The sequence below is a fragment of the Oncorhynchus tshawytscha genome, linkage group LG33, assembly GCF_018296145.1.
Source record: "Oncorhynchus tshawytscha isolate Ot180627B linkage group LG33, Otsh_v2.0, whole genome shotgun sequence".
NCBI classification, from domain to species: Eukaryota; Metazoa; Chordata; class Actinopteri; order Salmoniformes; family Salmonidae; genus Oncorhynchus; species Oncorhynchus tshawytscha.
The window spans coordinates 39,124,717-39,142,143 of NC_056461.1; the positions used below are offsets into that span (position 1 = coordinate 39,124,717).

Consider the following 17,427-nt stretch of genomic DNA (forward strand, 5'->3'; position numbering starts at 1 on the left):
TAACCACCGACTGTAGTTACATGTACAATGCATGTTACCATCCTTACAAGTAAAAAGAAAACTTGCATAGGCTAGCATAATGACTATTTTGACCTTTTTTGTTGACAAGTCTTTAGTGTAGTAACTTTCTACGTGATGACATGCTAGCTAGCATTAGCCCACCAGGAAAGGGATATTTAGCTAGCTAGTTAACTTTAATTCATTGTTCGTGAAGTCAGACTTGCTAGCTAAAGTTAGGCCAGCACCATGGCAAGGATTGTTGGTTAGCTAGCATGGCACCACTTAGAAGTCTGACGACATGAATGGTGAGCTAATGTTAACTAACTAGCTCGATAAATATTGCCGAGTGGGCTAGCTAGTTTAGGCACCTCCATTCCAGGAGAAATGTCCCATCCCCATAGTAGGATTTTAGATGTGCAGAAAGACCAAAGCCCAGTCTATTGTACCGTTACTATAGTCAAGTCCGTGGGTTATGGCATTTTAATATAGGATTTGTTACCATTTTAGTAATCAAATGTTTTTTTTAAGTATTTCAGATGGGCGACCAGAAACCCAGTGACAACATTCAGGTCTGGAGCCACACACAAGCCTAAGATCACCATCCTAACAGTTGGCATTATGCATTGGGGCAGGTAACGTTCTCCTGGAATCCGCCAAACCCAGATTTGTGCATCAGACTGCCAGATGGTGAAGAGGTTAGCTTTACACCACGACAGACAACGCTTGGCATTGCGGTCTTAGGCTTGAATGTTGTCACTGTGTTTCCGTTCTGCCCATCTGAAATACTTTTTTTTAATATTACCTCATGGCTTGGTTTTTCCTCTGACATGCACTGTCAAATGTGGGCCCTTATATAGACAGGACTTTACAAATCATGTACAATCAATTGAATTTACCACAGGCGGACTCCAATTAAGTTGTATAAACATGTTAAGGATGATGAGCTCAATTTCGAGTCTCATAGCAAAGGGTCTCAATACATACGTAAATAAGGTATTTGCTAACATTTTTAAAAACCTGTTTTCACTTTGTCATAGTCTAGTTGATCAAGACTCATGACATCCTTTAGGTATTTAATAATAATAATAATAATAAAGTGTTGCGTTCGAGACCACCTAAAGCGAGACCGATTCAAGACTGGAGCGAATCAAGTCTGAGTCAAGACCGAGACCGATTCAAGACTGGAGCGAATCAAGTCTGAGTCAAGACCGAGTCAAGACTGGAGCGAATCAAGTCTGAGTCAAGACCGAGTCAAGACTCTGATCGGGGTGGGGGGACAAGAGGTCCGAGTCAGAGTCAAGAACGAGACCAGAAAAATGCGAGTCCAATTCAAGACCATGACTGTAATTTTGTCAAATCGTCACCATAATAGTTAAACATGTCCAGTATTTCTGTGTTCATATTTCAGAAGAATTCTTTAGACATTTAGAATGGTGAAAAAAATGCACGCTGAGGGAAAATAGAGCCAATACAAATGTTTATTATCCCAAACACAGTGGGGAACAATGGGGTCGTTTACGCTTTCAGAGAAAGGCTAAGGATTTAAAAAAATAATACAAATCACATTATTATTCTTTTCAATGATGTTCTGATTCAATCTCTTCAGTTTTTGCTTGAAAGGAATCGGTTAACACTGAACAGAAAAACATATCCATTCAGGATTTCTCTTGGGGAGATAAATGTACACTGAACAGAAAAACATATCCATTCAGGATTTCTCTTGGGGAGATAAATGTACACTGAACAAAAATATAAATGCAACATGTAAAGTGTTGGTCCCATGTTTCATAAGCGTAATTAAAAGATCACAGAAATGTTCCGTACACACAAAACATTTTTCTCTCCAATTTTGAGCACAAATTTGTTTACATCCCTGTTAGTGAGCATTTCTCCTTTCCCAAGATAATCCATCCACCTGACAGGGTTGGCATTTCAAGAAGCTGATTAATTTCATGTTTATTTCTCTACCATAATCCACGTCAAATGTCGTTTTAGAGAATTTGGCAGTACGTCCAACCGGCCTCACAACCGCTGACTACATGTAGGGCATCCTGTGGGCGAGTGGTTTGCTGATGTCAACATTGTGAACAGAGTGCCCCATGGTGACGGTGGGGTTATGGTATGGGCAGGCATAAGCTATGAACAATGAACACAATAGCATTTTATCGATGGCAATTTGAATGCACAGAAATACCGTGACGAGATCCTGAGGCCCATTTCTTTTAAGGTACCTGTGACCAACAGATGCATATCTGTTTTCCCAGTCATGTGAAATCCATAGATTAGGGCATTATTTATTTATTTAAATTGACTGATTTCCTCGTATGAACTGTAATTCAGTAAAATCTTTGAAATTGTTGCATGTTGCGTTTATATTTTTATTCAGTATAGCTAACTAAAGTCAGCCATTGGCTAGGCCATCAGATGCTTGATAGAAGACATCTGCCATTCAACCGTATTAGGGCAATATTTTGGAGTGACAGTGGAATCAACCGATCACATTGACTTGTAATGGCCAACAAGTCACCGTCCAACAGCAAGCAGTAGTAGCTAGCTAGCTTTTGTTGTAGGCTAGTTTGCAGCGGCTGCAGCAGGTGTTATAGAACAGGATGTTGTTGCTAATTTGTTAGCTTCTCCCTTTTCAAGATGAACTTTCAACAAGAAGTTGAGTTTCAAAAGATCACCATCTGGTGAGTGGAACTATGTTTTTTTATTGCAGCTCACATGCTGTTCTCTCTTTGAAAATAACGTGTGTGAAACATTGTTGCATTTAAACTTTAGATCACACACTTTGTGTGCTTAATGTGAAATGGTTTTTTGCAATGGGAAATAATATTTGTACATTTTGATTGAGAAATGCTTAGCCTAATGGTTGTGTTTTTGTATTCTTATGACTGGGACCTACTGGCTTATTATGTCGGAGTGAATGGACTGCTGTCTTTCTATCGGCCCTATAGACCCTTTTCCAGTACACGACACACTGACCTCACACACAGATGTGTGTGACTCTTGGCGGCAGTAAGAAAGCCATCGCCATCTGCGCCCATTCAACATAGCCTAGATGTACTTTTTTATTACTTTTAAACAAAATAACTTTTTTGAGTTCTCATATGCTTACAATGATGTTTTGATTCTTGCTTGAATAGTTGCTAAGATTATATTTGGTTGTGATCTTTGCAAAATAACTATTTTGAATGCAGCAGTTGTTAGCTAGAATGCTAACACTCATTGATATAGGCTGTAGCAAAAGCTAGCCAAATAGCCATTTACTGGTTGGAGTTGAAGTGTTTTTTTTAAGTATAATGCAGTTGATTTGCGATGATGACACAAACATTATATTAAGCAGAACATTCATATGAGCCTTAAAATCCAATTATAATCGAAAATTAGCGTGAAATGCACTCATAAGCAACATGTTTTCCTATAGATTTCCAAACTTTACTCTCAAAAATAACACTTAAAAAAAATATGATGTTCAAAGTCTACAACAATGCTTAAACGACACCAGGAGACAATTTTTGAGGTCTGGGAAAAATCTAAAAATATATTTTTAGGGTGTAGTTGCCCTACATTGGAGTCAACATTTAATTGGGACATTTTAAGGGGGAAGCCTTGAGATGTTCATGCAAACAGTACATGATGACTAGATTACACATCGCAAATAGCCTACTAACCAAGACTAAGGACCAAACTTTTTCATCACCTGGTTTGCATACCCATTGTTGCATTAGTTAGCATTTACTGGTATTTAGCATAAATTGAAAGGTCTTTCCTACCGGCTACCGATGTCATTCTGTGAGCTGTTCCATGCGGCTGAGACTAGGCTGTGTGCATGCAAATATATTTCACGTGCTTTGTATAGGCCACTTTGTGCATGATTTCTCTATTGTGCTAAATAATGAATATGTTGTATACCTCCACTACACTCATTTGATAATACATTTATAAAACAACAGGTCGGAATTCAAGTCCACAAAGTTTATTGTTTAAAGTTGAAAGTTTATTGACTGTGAGGGAAATTACACCCCACAGAGGTAGGATTAGATAGACATAATTACAACCATTTAATCTGAAAAGTACCCACTAATGACTCCCAACTGTAAACCTCCACGATCAAAGTACTTCACTTATTGAGATTTCCAGATATAGTGCGTTTTATTCCTCCAAATAAATCTAAATATAAGCAAATTGACTTTTTTGATGTTATTAGAAGAAAAGAAAAATGGACTGACTTGGGTAAATTATTCTAGATAAACCATCAGTCTTGGACAAAATAATATGGCCCAAAACTGACATATCTCGTTGCAGCCACTGAATTATACTATCAATGTTTAATGATTCTCTATCTGAAATGTTTTTAGTGATAGCAATCCCTAAATATTTCAATTCCTTTTTAACAGGTATGGAGGCAATATTGACGGGGTCACAGAAATGAATTAGCATGAGATCAAATTTTTTAAGGTTGAGAGTCAATCCAGAGGCCATAGAAAATGTATTTATTCTGTGAATAGCCACCCTATCCTTTAGGAAAAGTGCAGTATCATCTGAAAATTGACTGATATTTAGATCTTTACCAAAAATACATATCCTTTTCAATTCTTAGATGTTAAGAAATATGGCTAATAAATCTGTGGCTACAATAAATAAAAGAGGCGACATTGGACAACCCTGTCTAATTCCTCTAACAATAGAGAAACGAGGGGATATTCCATTACTCATAGCCACCGAACTGCTAGTATCATTATACGGGCCATTCTGCCGATTCGGTGCTTTTTCTGTCCCCAGGACATTACATGCATAAATATTCATGAAAAATCTGTATAATACTAATACTATAATTATATTATCAAGCAGTGTCCTGCACTTTGTTCTAAATGCAATTTTAAGATGCATCATGTAAAACCTTAATGAAAACTACCGAGAACACTGATTTTTATTTTATTTTAGTCCATCCCCACTAACACTACACTTCACCATGAAATATTATGATTAGAATCCTTAAGAAATATTTTTTTTGTGTGTTATTGTGTGACTCTATTTCCAATTTAGACATAAAATACATTTTCTCATTGGAAATTCAGAATATAGTTAAAATTGACATTTTAGTCGTGTCCCCAGGTTTTCACTCAGTCCTGTTACCCTGACACATTCCACCCTCTAAACATTTGGGATCAACAGGAAGTAGCATCATTTGAGTCTCCTGAAGGCCATGGCATGACAGAAAGTTCTCTCACTCTCTCTTCCTGTATTTTTTTATCATATTGTAAGTATGATGGAGAATGTCAATCTCAACGTACAGTCCTGTTACCTAAATGTATTTCTTAGATGTTGTGTTTTGTGATTTTTTTTCCCAAGATAGTTTTGGTAAACCACTTGAAGGTGCTAAGTGTTCTCATGCTATTAACATTGATGCCATGTGGCTACATTTCATGTATTTGCTAATGCTATGCTAAAAACTCAGTCCTATTACTTTCAGTCCTGTTACCCTTCATATGAGTAACAGGACTGAATAAGAGTAACAGGAGTGAGAAGTTTGAATGAAATAGCCATTTTAAATGTGTATCTGGTATTTCACATTGATACATTATAATACTATTCTCTTGGTTTTTAGTTTTACAGTTGGAATTACTGAAGGTGTTTTCAGTTTTACAACGTGAACACATTACTTACAGGGAGCCAATCGATTAAGTGCTGCAGAGAAGCAGCAGTGCCGACCCAGAAAGGAGAGACAGATACTTGAAGAAGGAACAGCAGAAATACAGGGAGGACATAACATCAGGCAGGAAGAAAACAGTCAATAACATTAGTAAGAAGGAAAAGCACGGACATCGCAAAAAGTGAAAGGAGACACAGGATCAAGTCCAGGGAAGAAGCCCTAAAGCACCTCACCACACCTCTAGGTAGCCCACAGCTTCCACCAGACAGAGCAGATCATCCAGAGCCAAGCAGTTCAAGGTCAGGATGAGAGTTAGTGCTAGTGCATTAAATGAATTATGTGTAAAATGATTGATGGCTTGTTAATAGGGCATATAGGGTAACATTTTACTGTAGCCACTTATTAATTTAACAACTACTGTGATGTACTTGTTTTATGAAAAAGGATGAAGGGCTTAAAAGGAAGTGAAAGACAGAGTAGCTCCGGAAACAAACTGAAGAGATACAAAAGCAGCTACAGACACAAACCCGAAAAAAGGAGAGGAAAAAGAAAAAAATTCAGCGTATGAGACAGAATTATCCATCTCCATGTACAAAAGTTGACAAACAAATGAGACCGCTACCACGCGCTACAATACAAAAGACCCTTCTCTTCCATGACACCTTAGTGGAGGACATCCGACAGAGGTACAGCAACTCACGGGAAGAAAGGGAAAGGCAACTCATCTCAAAGATAGTGACAGGAAAACTTGTCAAAAAACATAGGCTGCAATGTCTTTCCCAAAGTTTGTTTGGGTTTTCAAAGAAAATGTGTCTGATGAATGCAACACTAAACTTAAAACTACCAAAGGAAGAGAAACAATAGGGTGGTAGATGGCTTCATAAAGTCTGAGATTTCTACACCAGGGCTGATGTCAGTTGAATTACGACTGGGAAGAGGCAGACCCTCAAAAAAAATCAAAAATCAGAAGAGGTTCGTTTTGGACACGATGAAAATTCTACATGTGGAGTTTTTGGCAGAACATGATGGGTCGATCTCATACTCCCTCTTCTGCTCACTGAGCCCCTTTTGGGTTGTTCACCCAACTCTAAGTGACCAGGAGACTTGCATGTGCAAACAGCATGAAAATCTCAGTTTTATCGTTCCAGAAACTGCACCACCTGAAGATCATCAACACTTTCAATCCTGATGAACTTCTAAAATCCGTCACATGCAACACGGAGTGCATGAAGTGCATGTATGGGGACTATGCGGTGTGCAAGGACCTCTCGTCCCGTCTCTGGCCAATACAATGATAAGAATGAAGTGACTTATGTCCAGTGGGCAACTGTGGATAAGGAGCACAAGAATGACCCCAATGGCGGCACATTCATAGTCACCATCAAAAAAGAGTTACAGACCACCCAAGAGCAACTGCTGGAACAGCTGAATCTGATCCTGTGCAAGTTTAAGATGCACACTTACAACATCAAGAATCAGTTCACCCACTACGGGGCACTGAAACAAGGCTTCAAAGCACATGAACGCTTAATGCATGTTGACTTTTCCGAAAAGGACCTCTAAGTACGCCACAGAAATACAGACGGTCCACTTCAGAGCATCACACCAGCAGGCAATATTGCACACAGGTGTGCTTTATGTGCATTCAAAAACCGACCGGTGTCCTTCTGCCCCGTCTTCTTCCCCGTCTAGACATAAGGGCCCACCAGCAATCTGGCAACACTTGTCACCAGTGCTTGAACAAGGGGACTGATGTCCCTGATGTTCAGTAACCCTGGGCCATGGAGAGCTGACCTACAGTGATGTCAGCTGCTTGTTCACAGCAAGACAACATCTGAGCTGTGAGCGCTTTAATGCAAAGCATTTCACATTCAATCGACAGAAGGCTCCCACAACCAGAGATCAGTGGCAAAGTTCTGAAGTTGTTGGCAAATGGTGTGTGCTGAAGTACAAATGGTCAACTTGACACACGTCAAGATTCGTTGAATGAAAAGGATTGGAGCCAACAGGTTTCGCTGGCCAGCCCCCGAAGACATCCTTTCGTACCCGTTTCAAGACATCCTGTGTACCATCCCACGAGCAAGGCAAGTCACAGTTCGTTACATGGAAATTGACAACGAAGTCTGGGACAAACCAGAGACTGTTTCTTAGAAAAGGCAAGGAAAGTTTTTGTTCATTAATTTATTTCTATATGAAATACAAATTGTATGTCATGTTTGCAAGTGAATGTTGTTTTATATGCAGAAAATACATTTTAAGTTAATATTAGATAATGTAGAGTCAATGTAGAGATATAAGGATCTGCTTAATAAGCTTAGCTTTTTGAATTTGTCTTTCTTGCCTTTTGTAGAGGAAGATGGAGAACCCATACTGTGAAGAGGCAGGCTGCAGGGAGAGGAGCGATACTCACACCTCTCTCCACCGCCCAACCCCACACGCACACACACACACACACACATTTATATATTTATTTTATTGTATTTAACTTTTATTTAACCAGGTAGGCCAGTTGAGAACAAGTTCTCATTTACAACTGCGACCTGGCCAAGATAAAGCAAAGCACTAACATAAAAACAACAACACAGAGTTACACAAAAACAAATGTACAGTCAATAACACAATAGAAAAAAATAGTAATAAAAATAATAAGTACAGTGTGTGTAAATGTAGAAGATTAGGGAGGTAAGGCAATAAATAGGCCATAGAGGTGAAAATAATTACAATTTAGCGTTAATACTGGAGTGATAGACGTGCAGATGATGATGTGCAAGTAGAGATATTGGGGTGCAAAAGAGCAAAAAGATGTATAACAATATGGGGATGAGGTAGTTGGGTGTGCAATTTACAGATGGGCTATGTACAGGTACAATGATCGGTAAACTGCTCTGACATGTCATGCTTAAAGTTAGAGAGGGAGATATGTCTCCAGCTTCAGTGATTCTTGCAATTCGTTCCAGTCATTGGCAGCAGAGAACTGGAAGGAAAGGAGGCCAAAGGAAGTGTTGGCTTTGGGCATAACCAGTGAAATATACCTGCTGGAGCGTGTGCGTGCTGCGCGTGCTATAATTTTAGATTGGAGATGTTTAATATGAGTCAGGAAGGAGAGTTTACAGTCTAACCAGACACCATGGTATGTGTAGTCGTCCACATATTCTAAGTCAGAACATCCAGAGTAGTGATGCTAGTCGGGCGGGCGGGTGCGGGCAGCAATTGGTTGAAGAGAATGCATTTAGTTTTACTAGCATTTAAAAGCGTTGTAGGCCACGGAAGGAGTGCTGTATGGCATTGAAGCTGGTTTGGAGGTTTTGCTAACATAGTGTCCAAAGAAGGAATTTGTGTGTTTTTGTTTGTCCACCCGCCTCTTGAGGATTGACCACAAGTTCTCAATGGGATTAAGGTCTGGGGAGTTTCCTGGCCATGGACCCAAAATATTGATGTTTTGTTCCCCGAGCCACTTAGTTATCACTTTTGCCTTATGGCAAGGTGCTCCATCATGCTGGAAAAGGCATTGTTCGTCACCAAACTGTTCCTGGATGGTTGGGAGAAGTTGCTCTCGGAGTATGTGTTGGTACCATTCTTTATTCATGGCTGTGTTCTTAGGCAAAAGTGTGAGTGAGCCCACTCCCTTGGCTGAGAAGCAACTCCACACATGAATGGTCTCAGGATGCTTTACTGTTGGCATGACACAGGACTGATGGTAGCGCTCATCTTGTCTTCTCCAGACAAGCTTTTTTCCGGATGCCCCAAACAATCGGAAAGGGGATTCATCAGAGAAAATGACTTTACCCCAGTCCTCAGCAGTCCAATCCCTGTACCTTTTGCAGAATATCAGTCTGTTCCTGATGTTTTTCCTGGAGAGAAGTGGCTTCTTTGCTGCCCTTCTTGACACCAGGCCATCCTCCAAAAGTCTTCACCTCACTGTGTGTGCAGATGTACTCACACCTGCCTGCTGCCATTCCTAAGCGAGCCCTGTACTGGTGGTGCCCTGATCCCGCAGCTGAATCAACTTTAGGAGACGGTCCTGGTGCTTGCTGGACTTTCTTGGGCGCCCTGAAGCCTTATTCACAACAATTGAACCGCTCTCCTTGAAGTTCTTGATGATCTAGTAGTGTGGGCTCAATAGCATCTCATTAGTGTGCAAGATCTTGAGAATCAGCTGTACATGTGATGGAAGAATGCACTGCACATGTGATGGAAGAATGCACTGTTCATGCAGAGGGTTGCAATTCCATTGAATTGGGGATTGACCAAGAATTGCCTTGTGTATCCCACAAAAAAGGTTCACTGTTATATGATATGGAAATTTAGCAGAATGTTTCCGACCCTTTGCAACCCTAGTCCTCACTGTCTGAGACTGAGTCCATACAAGACTAAGTAAATATGTATCAGACACCGGGACGAGACACTCCATATGTGGTCTGGAGTGCTGACTTGTGTACTACAACACGTAGTAGTAGTAGTAGTGAAAATAAAGTCTAGACCAGATTACCCAAATGTTTAATTATCATAATTTATACGAACCCTCAAGTTATACATACTCTTTTACATAGTTAGGTTGGAGTCATTAAAACTTGTTTTTCAACCATTCCACAAATTTCTTGTTAACAAACTATGGCTTTGGCATCTACTTTGCACATGACAAGTAATTTTTCCAACAATTGTTTACAGACAGATTATTTCACTTATAATTCACTGTATTACAATTCCAGTGGGCCAGAAGTTTACATACACTAAGTTGACTGTGCCTTTAAACAGCTTGGAAAATTCCAGAAAATGATGTCATGGCTTTAGAAGCTTCTGATAGGCTAATTGACATCATTTGAGTCAATTGGAGGTGTACCTGTGGATGTATTTCAAGGCCTACCTTCAAACTCAGTACCTCTTTGCTTTACATCATGGGAAAATCAGCCAAGACCTAAGAACATTTTTTAAAATCTTCCACAAGTCTGGTTCATCCTTGGGAGCAATTTACAAAAAACACCTGAAGGTACCACGTTCATCTGTACAAACAATAGTATGCAAGTATAAACACCATGGGACCATGCAGCCGTCATACCGCTCAGGAAGGAGACGCGTTCTGTCTCCTAGTGAACATACTTTGGTGCGAAAAGTGCAATTCAATCCCTGAACAACAGCAAAGGAACTTGTGAAGATGCTGGAGGAAACAGGTACAAAAGTATCTGTATCCACAGTAAAACAAGTCCTATATTGACACAACCTGAAAGGCCTCTCAGAAAGGAAGAAGCCACTGCTCCAAAACCGCCATAAAAAAGCCAGACTACGGTTTGCAACTGCACATGGGGACAAAGATAGTACGTTTTGGAGAAATGTCCTCTCGTCTGATGAAACAAAAATATAACTATTTGGCCATAATCACCATCGTTATGTTTGGAGGAAAAGGGGGAGGCTTGCAAGCCAAAAAACACCATCCCAACCGTGAAGCACGGGGGTGGCAGCATCATGTTGTGGTGGTGCTTTGCTGCAGGAGGGGCTGGTGCACTTCACAAAATAGATGGCATCATGAGGTAGGAAAATATGTGGATATATTGAAGCTCAAGACACCAGTTAAAAGTTAAAGCTTGGTCGCAAATGGGTCTTCCAAATGGACAATGACCCCAAGCGTACTTCCAAAGCTGTGGCAAAATGGCTTAAGGCCAACACAGTCAAGGTATTGGAGTGGCCTCACAAGGCCCTGGGCTCAATTCAATAGAAGATTTCTGGGCAGAACTGAAAAGGTGTGCAAGCAAGGAGACCTACAAACCTGACTCAGTTACACCAGCTCTGTCAGGAGGAATGGGCCAGAATTCACTCAACTCATTGTGGGAAGCTTGTGGAAGGCTACCAGAAACGTTTGACCCAAGTTAAACAATTTAAAGGCAATGCTACCAAATACTAATTGAGTGTATGTAAACTTCTGACCCACTGGGAATGTGATGAAAGAAATCAAATCTGAAAGAAATCATTCTCTCTAGTATTATTCTGACATGTTACGTTCTTAAAATAAAGTGGTGATCCTAACTGACCTAAGACAGGACATTTTTACCGTCAGGAATTGTGAAAAACGAAGTTTAAATGTATTTGGCTAAGGTGTATTGTAAACTTCCAACTTCAACTGTAAATGAATGTATCAATTGATAGCGACAGAGTCACACATTGTAGAAGATTACTTCCCCAAACAAAGTCCAGCTTTTGAATGTCAGAGACAAACCTTTTGAGTCACAACCCACTGTCATGATGTGGCCCTTTCTGGGTGTAGATTGTGGCTTCCACCGCTCTCTCACGCTCTCCTAAACCCAGGTTTTAGTGTCTCAGGTCGTAAATTCCTGGCAGAGACTCTCTCCCCGTGGTCATGCAGAGAGAGCACAGAGACTTGCAGTATTTTGAAGAGGCGCAACAACCTCAAAAGGCTGAAGAAATTTGTCTCGTCACCAAAAACACTCAAACTTTTAAAGATGCATAATCGAGAGCATCCTGTCAGGCTCTATCACCGACTGGTACGGCAACTGCTCCACCCACAACCGCAAGGCTCTCCAGAGGGTAGTGAGGACTGCACAACGCATCACGGGGGCAAACTACCTGCCCTCCAAGACACCTACACCACCCGATGTCACAGGAAGGCCAAAATGATCATCAAGGACAACAACCACCCGAGCCACTGCCTGTTCACCCCGCTATCATCCAGAAGGCGAGGTCAGTACAGGTGCATCAAAGCTGGGACCGAGATGCTGAAAAACAGCTTCTATCTCAAGGCCATCACTAACATTGAGTGGCTGCTGCCAATATACTGTCTCAAATCTCTAGCCACTTTAATAATAAAAAATTGGATGTAGTGCATCACTAGTCACTTTAAACAATGCCACTTTATATAGTTTACATTCCCTACATTACTCACTCATATGTATATACTGTACTCTATACCATCTACTGCATCTTGCCTATGCCGTTCGGCCATCGCTCATCTATATATTTATATATACATATTGTTATTCATTCCTTTACACTTGTGTGTATAAGGTAGTTTTTGTGAAATTGTTAGATTACATGTTAGATATTACTGCATGGTCAGAACTAGAAGCATTTCGCTACACTCACATTAACATCTGCTAACCATGTGTATGTGACCAATAAAATTTGATTTGAGAGAACAAGGGACTTCACTTGGCCTAACTCCTAAATCGCCAAAATGTGAGAATTAAACAGTATGTCTACTTTTGAGAGTGTGGGAAATGGTCCGTGGACACTTAAGGGACAGTTATGTTGAGTGTGTTTCATTTGACCTCATGAAAGACAGGAAACACACAAAACGGTATATCTTAAAAAGTGCAAATTTCCCAGCTGTCAGGTTTACATCTAAATATTGTGAAACGTATGTGATTAAACATGAAACTATTTGTGAAAAGATGTAATGTGATGTTAACCTTCTAAATGAGAGTATGGATTTAACTAGTCAGTGGCTACGCCCACGTGAGCATAGAAATTACATTGGCGTTTTCTACTGGAACGCATAAAACCCACTCCTGATGAAATTCCACCCAGACTAAGCAAACCCCAGCGTGAGCCGAGGTTGCAAATGGTTGAATTTCTGAGACCAAAACATGCCGGGTGACGCTGGTGTGCAAAGTGGTTGAAACTTCAACTCTACCAAAGGACAAGACTATTCCACGTGGAGCATTGGCTACACGGCTGGAAATGGTTCATTTGAGACTATCGATCCCTACAGAATAAGAGCAAATCTTAGATACTAATTACTAGTCTGCAGCTAGAAATGACGTAAACCGAGGACGAGAATACAGACAACCGCTGAAACACCTATTCTATGAGAATATTTCTGAACGGTACTCTGAAGTATCCATTCTAACCACTAAATACTTTGATCTTCGGGGAAACGTAACCAGAGAGAGACTGATCAACTCTCCAGCAGACAGCAGATGGACCGGATTCCAACAGACAACGACATACGGGTGTAGATATATACTTGCAATCATTCTCAAATGAGCAGCCGTATATGTGTGAAGGATTAGCATTTCAATGTATGTAACTACAGACTGTGTGTAATGAATCCATTGGTCTTTCCCGCTCTCTCAGTCCCACACATTTCCCTTTGTCCACCAAGTCGTCCTTCAGTCCAACACCTTTCCCTTTGTCCACCAAGCCGTCCTTCAGTCCAACACCTTTCCCTTTGTCCACCAAGCCGTCCTATCGGCTTAGCCCACTAGGGACTCTTTCCGGTCATTGTTAGTAACCAATATCTACTGTTTGTTCATGGTGACGTGTTTGGTTTATATCTTCTTTGATTAAAGATAAGGATTTATATTCATCTACTGTCATTGAGTATGCACACTAATAACTCAATATTAAACTGATTGTCATGTAAAACATCTTACTCTGCTGATCTTAAGCGTACACCGGTTAAAACATGGTTTTCTGAGCAATCTTTCAATTGATTATTATATAAAATAGGCTTCCCAAAAATACAAGTTTATTTCAACTGCCGATTTTCTGCATTTATCAAAGTCCCATCAGGTAGTCTGATTTCAGATGTGTCCATGGAAACAGGATTTATTTGGGAAATCGTTATTCTTGCAATGCATGTAAACGTTTAAAAATCAGAATATTCCCAATAATCGTATTATTGTGTGCCATATGTAACCCATACTCTTGCGGTTTCTAAATAAGCAGTGTGCACACTCACGATGAAACCCCCCACTAGACCGACAGGACACAGAAGAACTAAAAGGACTTTATTACAGTGGAATCTTTGTTCAGTAGCCCTCTGCCAAACAAAATAACGAATTACAAACTAAATATTACATTTGTCTCCTAAAACGTTCTCTCAATTTCTTTTAAACATTTTTTAAAATCACTTTTTCTATAATTGTATATATTCTTTTATGTAAGACATTCATCTTTTTTTGCACAACCTATCCAGTTTAATACAGATTGCATGGCGTGGGAATGGTTCCAGTAACTCTACTGATGAACCAGAGTGGATCTCTTATTTTAATCTGACCATTCAGAGTATAATCTAGATGTCATCATAATCTGACCAATTGAATTACATCAATCGATGTAGATAAAAAAAATTAAAAAAAACATTTCTCTCGATAAGAGAAATAAAAACCCAAACAGCAAATTAAAACCATTAAAAGGAAGAGGAGTACAGTTTGGGGAGAGACCTGAAGGTTCTTTGCAGAAAGAATGAGTGGACAAGAGAAGATGGAGAATAGTTCACAGGTCAGTAGCGAGTCTGAACAAGTAGAGACAATAGAATCCAACGGAATCTAATGGGATCCAACGGAACTCGATAGAACCCCAACGGAATCTAATGGGATCCAACGGAACTCGATAGAACCCCAACGGAATCTAATGGGATCCAACGGAACTCGATAGAACCCAACGGAATCTAATGGGATCCAACGGAACTCGATAGAACCCCAACGGAATCTAATGGGATCCAACGGAACTCGATAGAACCCAACGGAATCTAATGGGATCCAACGGAACTCGATAGAACCCCAACGGAATCTAATGGGATCCAACGGAACTCGATAGAACCCCAACGGAATCTAATGGGATCCAACGGAACTCGATAGAACCCCAACGGAATCTAATGGGATCCAACGGAACCCCAACGGAATCTAATGGGATCCAACGGAACTAGAACCCCAACGGAATCTAATGGGATCCAACGGAACTCGATAGAACCCCAACGGAATCTAATGGGATCCAACGGAACTCGATAGAACCCCAACGGAATCTAATGGGATCCAACGGAACTCGATAGAACCCCAACGGAATCTACTAACACTACTCCAGGACCACACTGTGTGTGTGTGTATGTACAAGGTGTTGTTGATCATGTTCTTTCATTCATTTCCTTGTTTCAAAGCATTGGTAAAGAGCATGTCAGTTATCACAGAGATTTGTGTCTTCACAATACAAGCAGTTAATTGGTCTCAACTTGGATTTGTTTTTAAATGTCGATTTTTTTTTCAATTCTAAAAATGTACAATATTAACACATTATTTCCTATACATCCCACATGAAATTGCTGTTAAATCAACTATTTATATATATATTCTTTTACCACACCTCCTCCCCCACCATATATATATATATATATATATTTATATATATATATATATATATATATATATATATATATATTTTATATATATATATATATATATATATATATATATATATATATATATATAGAGAGAGAGAGAGAGAGAGAGAGGGGGTCTGTCTGTCTATTTGAGGAGGGGGTCGGGGGGGCAACGACAGGGGGCGGTGCAGGAGCAACAGCAGCATCACCACCCACCCAAAAGGACATTCAGCAGTCATAAACCAACACCTGTACTGTTCTGTACTAAAGTCTGTATGGCATACTGTAGTGAACTACACCTGTACTGTTCTGAACTAAAGTCTGTATGGCATACTGTAGTGTACTACACCTGTACTGTTCTGAACTAAAGTCTGTATGGCATACTGTAGTGTACTATACCTGTACTGTTCTGTACTAAAGTCTGTATGGCATACTGTAGTGTACTACACCTGTACTGTTCTGAACTAAAGTCTGTATGGCATACTGTAGTGTACTACACCTGTACTGTTCTGTACTAAAGTCTGTACGGCATACTGTAGTGTACTACACCTGTACTGTTCTGAACTACAGTCTGTATGGCATACTGTAGTGTACTACACCTGTACTGTTCTGAACTAAAGTCTGTATGGCATACTGTAGTGTACTACACCTGTACTGTTCTGAACTAAAGTCTGTATGGCATACTGTAGTGTACTACACCTGTACTGTTCTGAACTAAAGTCTGTATGGCATACTGTAGTGTACTACACCTGTACTGTTCTGAACTAAAGTCTGTATGGCATACTGTAGTGTACTACACCTGTACTGTTCTGAACTAAAGTCTGTATGGCATACTGTAGTGTACTACACCTGTACTGTTCTGTACTAAAGTCTGTATGGCATACTGTAGTGTACTACACCTGTACTGTTCTGAACTAAAGTCTGTATGGCATACTGTAGTGTACTACACCTGTACTGTTCTGAACTAAAGTCTGTATGGCATACTGTAGTGTACTACACCTGTACTGTTCTGAACTAAAGTCTGTATGGCATACTGTAGTGTACTACACCTGTACTGTTCTGTACTAAAGTCTGTATGGCATACTGTAGTGTACTACACCTGTACTGTTCTGTACTAAAGTCTGTATGGCATACTGTAGTGTACTACACCTGTACTGTTCTGAACTAAAGTCTGTATGGCATACTGTAGTGTACTACACCTGTACTGTTCTGTACTAAAGTCTGTATGGCATACTGTAGTGTACTACACCTGTACTGTTCTGTACTAAAGTCTGTATGGCATACTGTAGTGTACTACACCTGTACTGTTCTGTACTAAAGTCTGTATGGCATACTGCAGTGTATAGTATGTTTACCCCCAGACAACCTCCACCGTTCTAGAACTCTCCTTTGAACATTCTGTAAACCCCACAGTTCTTATTCAGTAACCCTCAGATCCTCACTTCCACCCATCTTCCCTTAAATCCCTCTATGACTTGACCTCAACTTCCTGTACCAGTTCTATAACGCCACCCTCTCGTATCACTCTGTTCACATACACCATGCCCCATAGGTGGGAGGGTCAGGGGGTATTTGAGGGATGGAGATAAAAAGGTGAAGGAGAGCGAGAAAAGGTAAGAGAAAGAAATGGTGAATATGGATCATGTGAGATCCACTTTTTCAT

The 17,427-nt window shown here is 40.2% G+C and overlaps 1 long non-coding RNA gene across 1 annotated transcript in view; it reads right to left on the minus strand.

The window, feature by feature from the left end:
- Positions 1-16,009: 16,009 nt before the first annotated feature.
- LOC121841629 overlaps positions 16,010-17,427 on the minus strand; it is a 3,259-nt gene continuing 1,841 nt past the window's right edge. Inside the window, exons 1-2 of the long non-coding RNA XR_006080648.1 lie at positions 16,114-17,427; positions 16,010-16,063 (exon numbers count right to left, since the gene is read on the minus strand). The exon at positions 16,114-17,427 is cut by the window's right edge and continues 1,841 nt beyond it. This is a non-coding gene — a long non-coding RNA (uncharacterized LOC121841629). The remainder of the gene's footprint in view (positions 16,064-16,113) is intronic.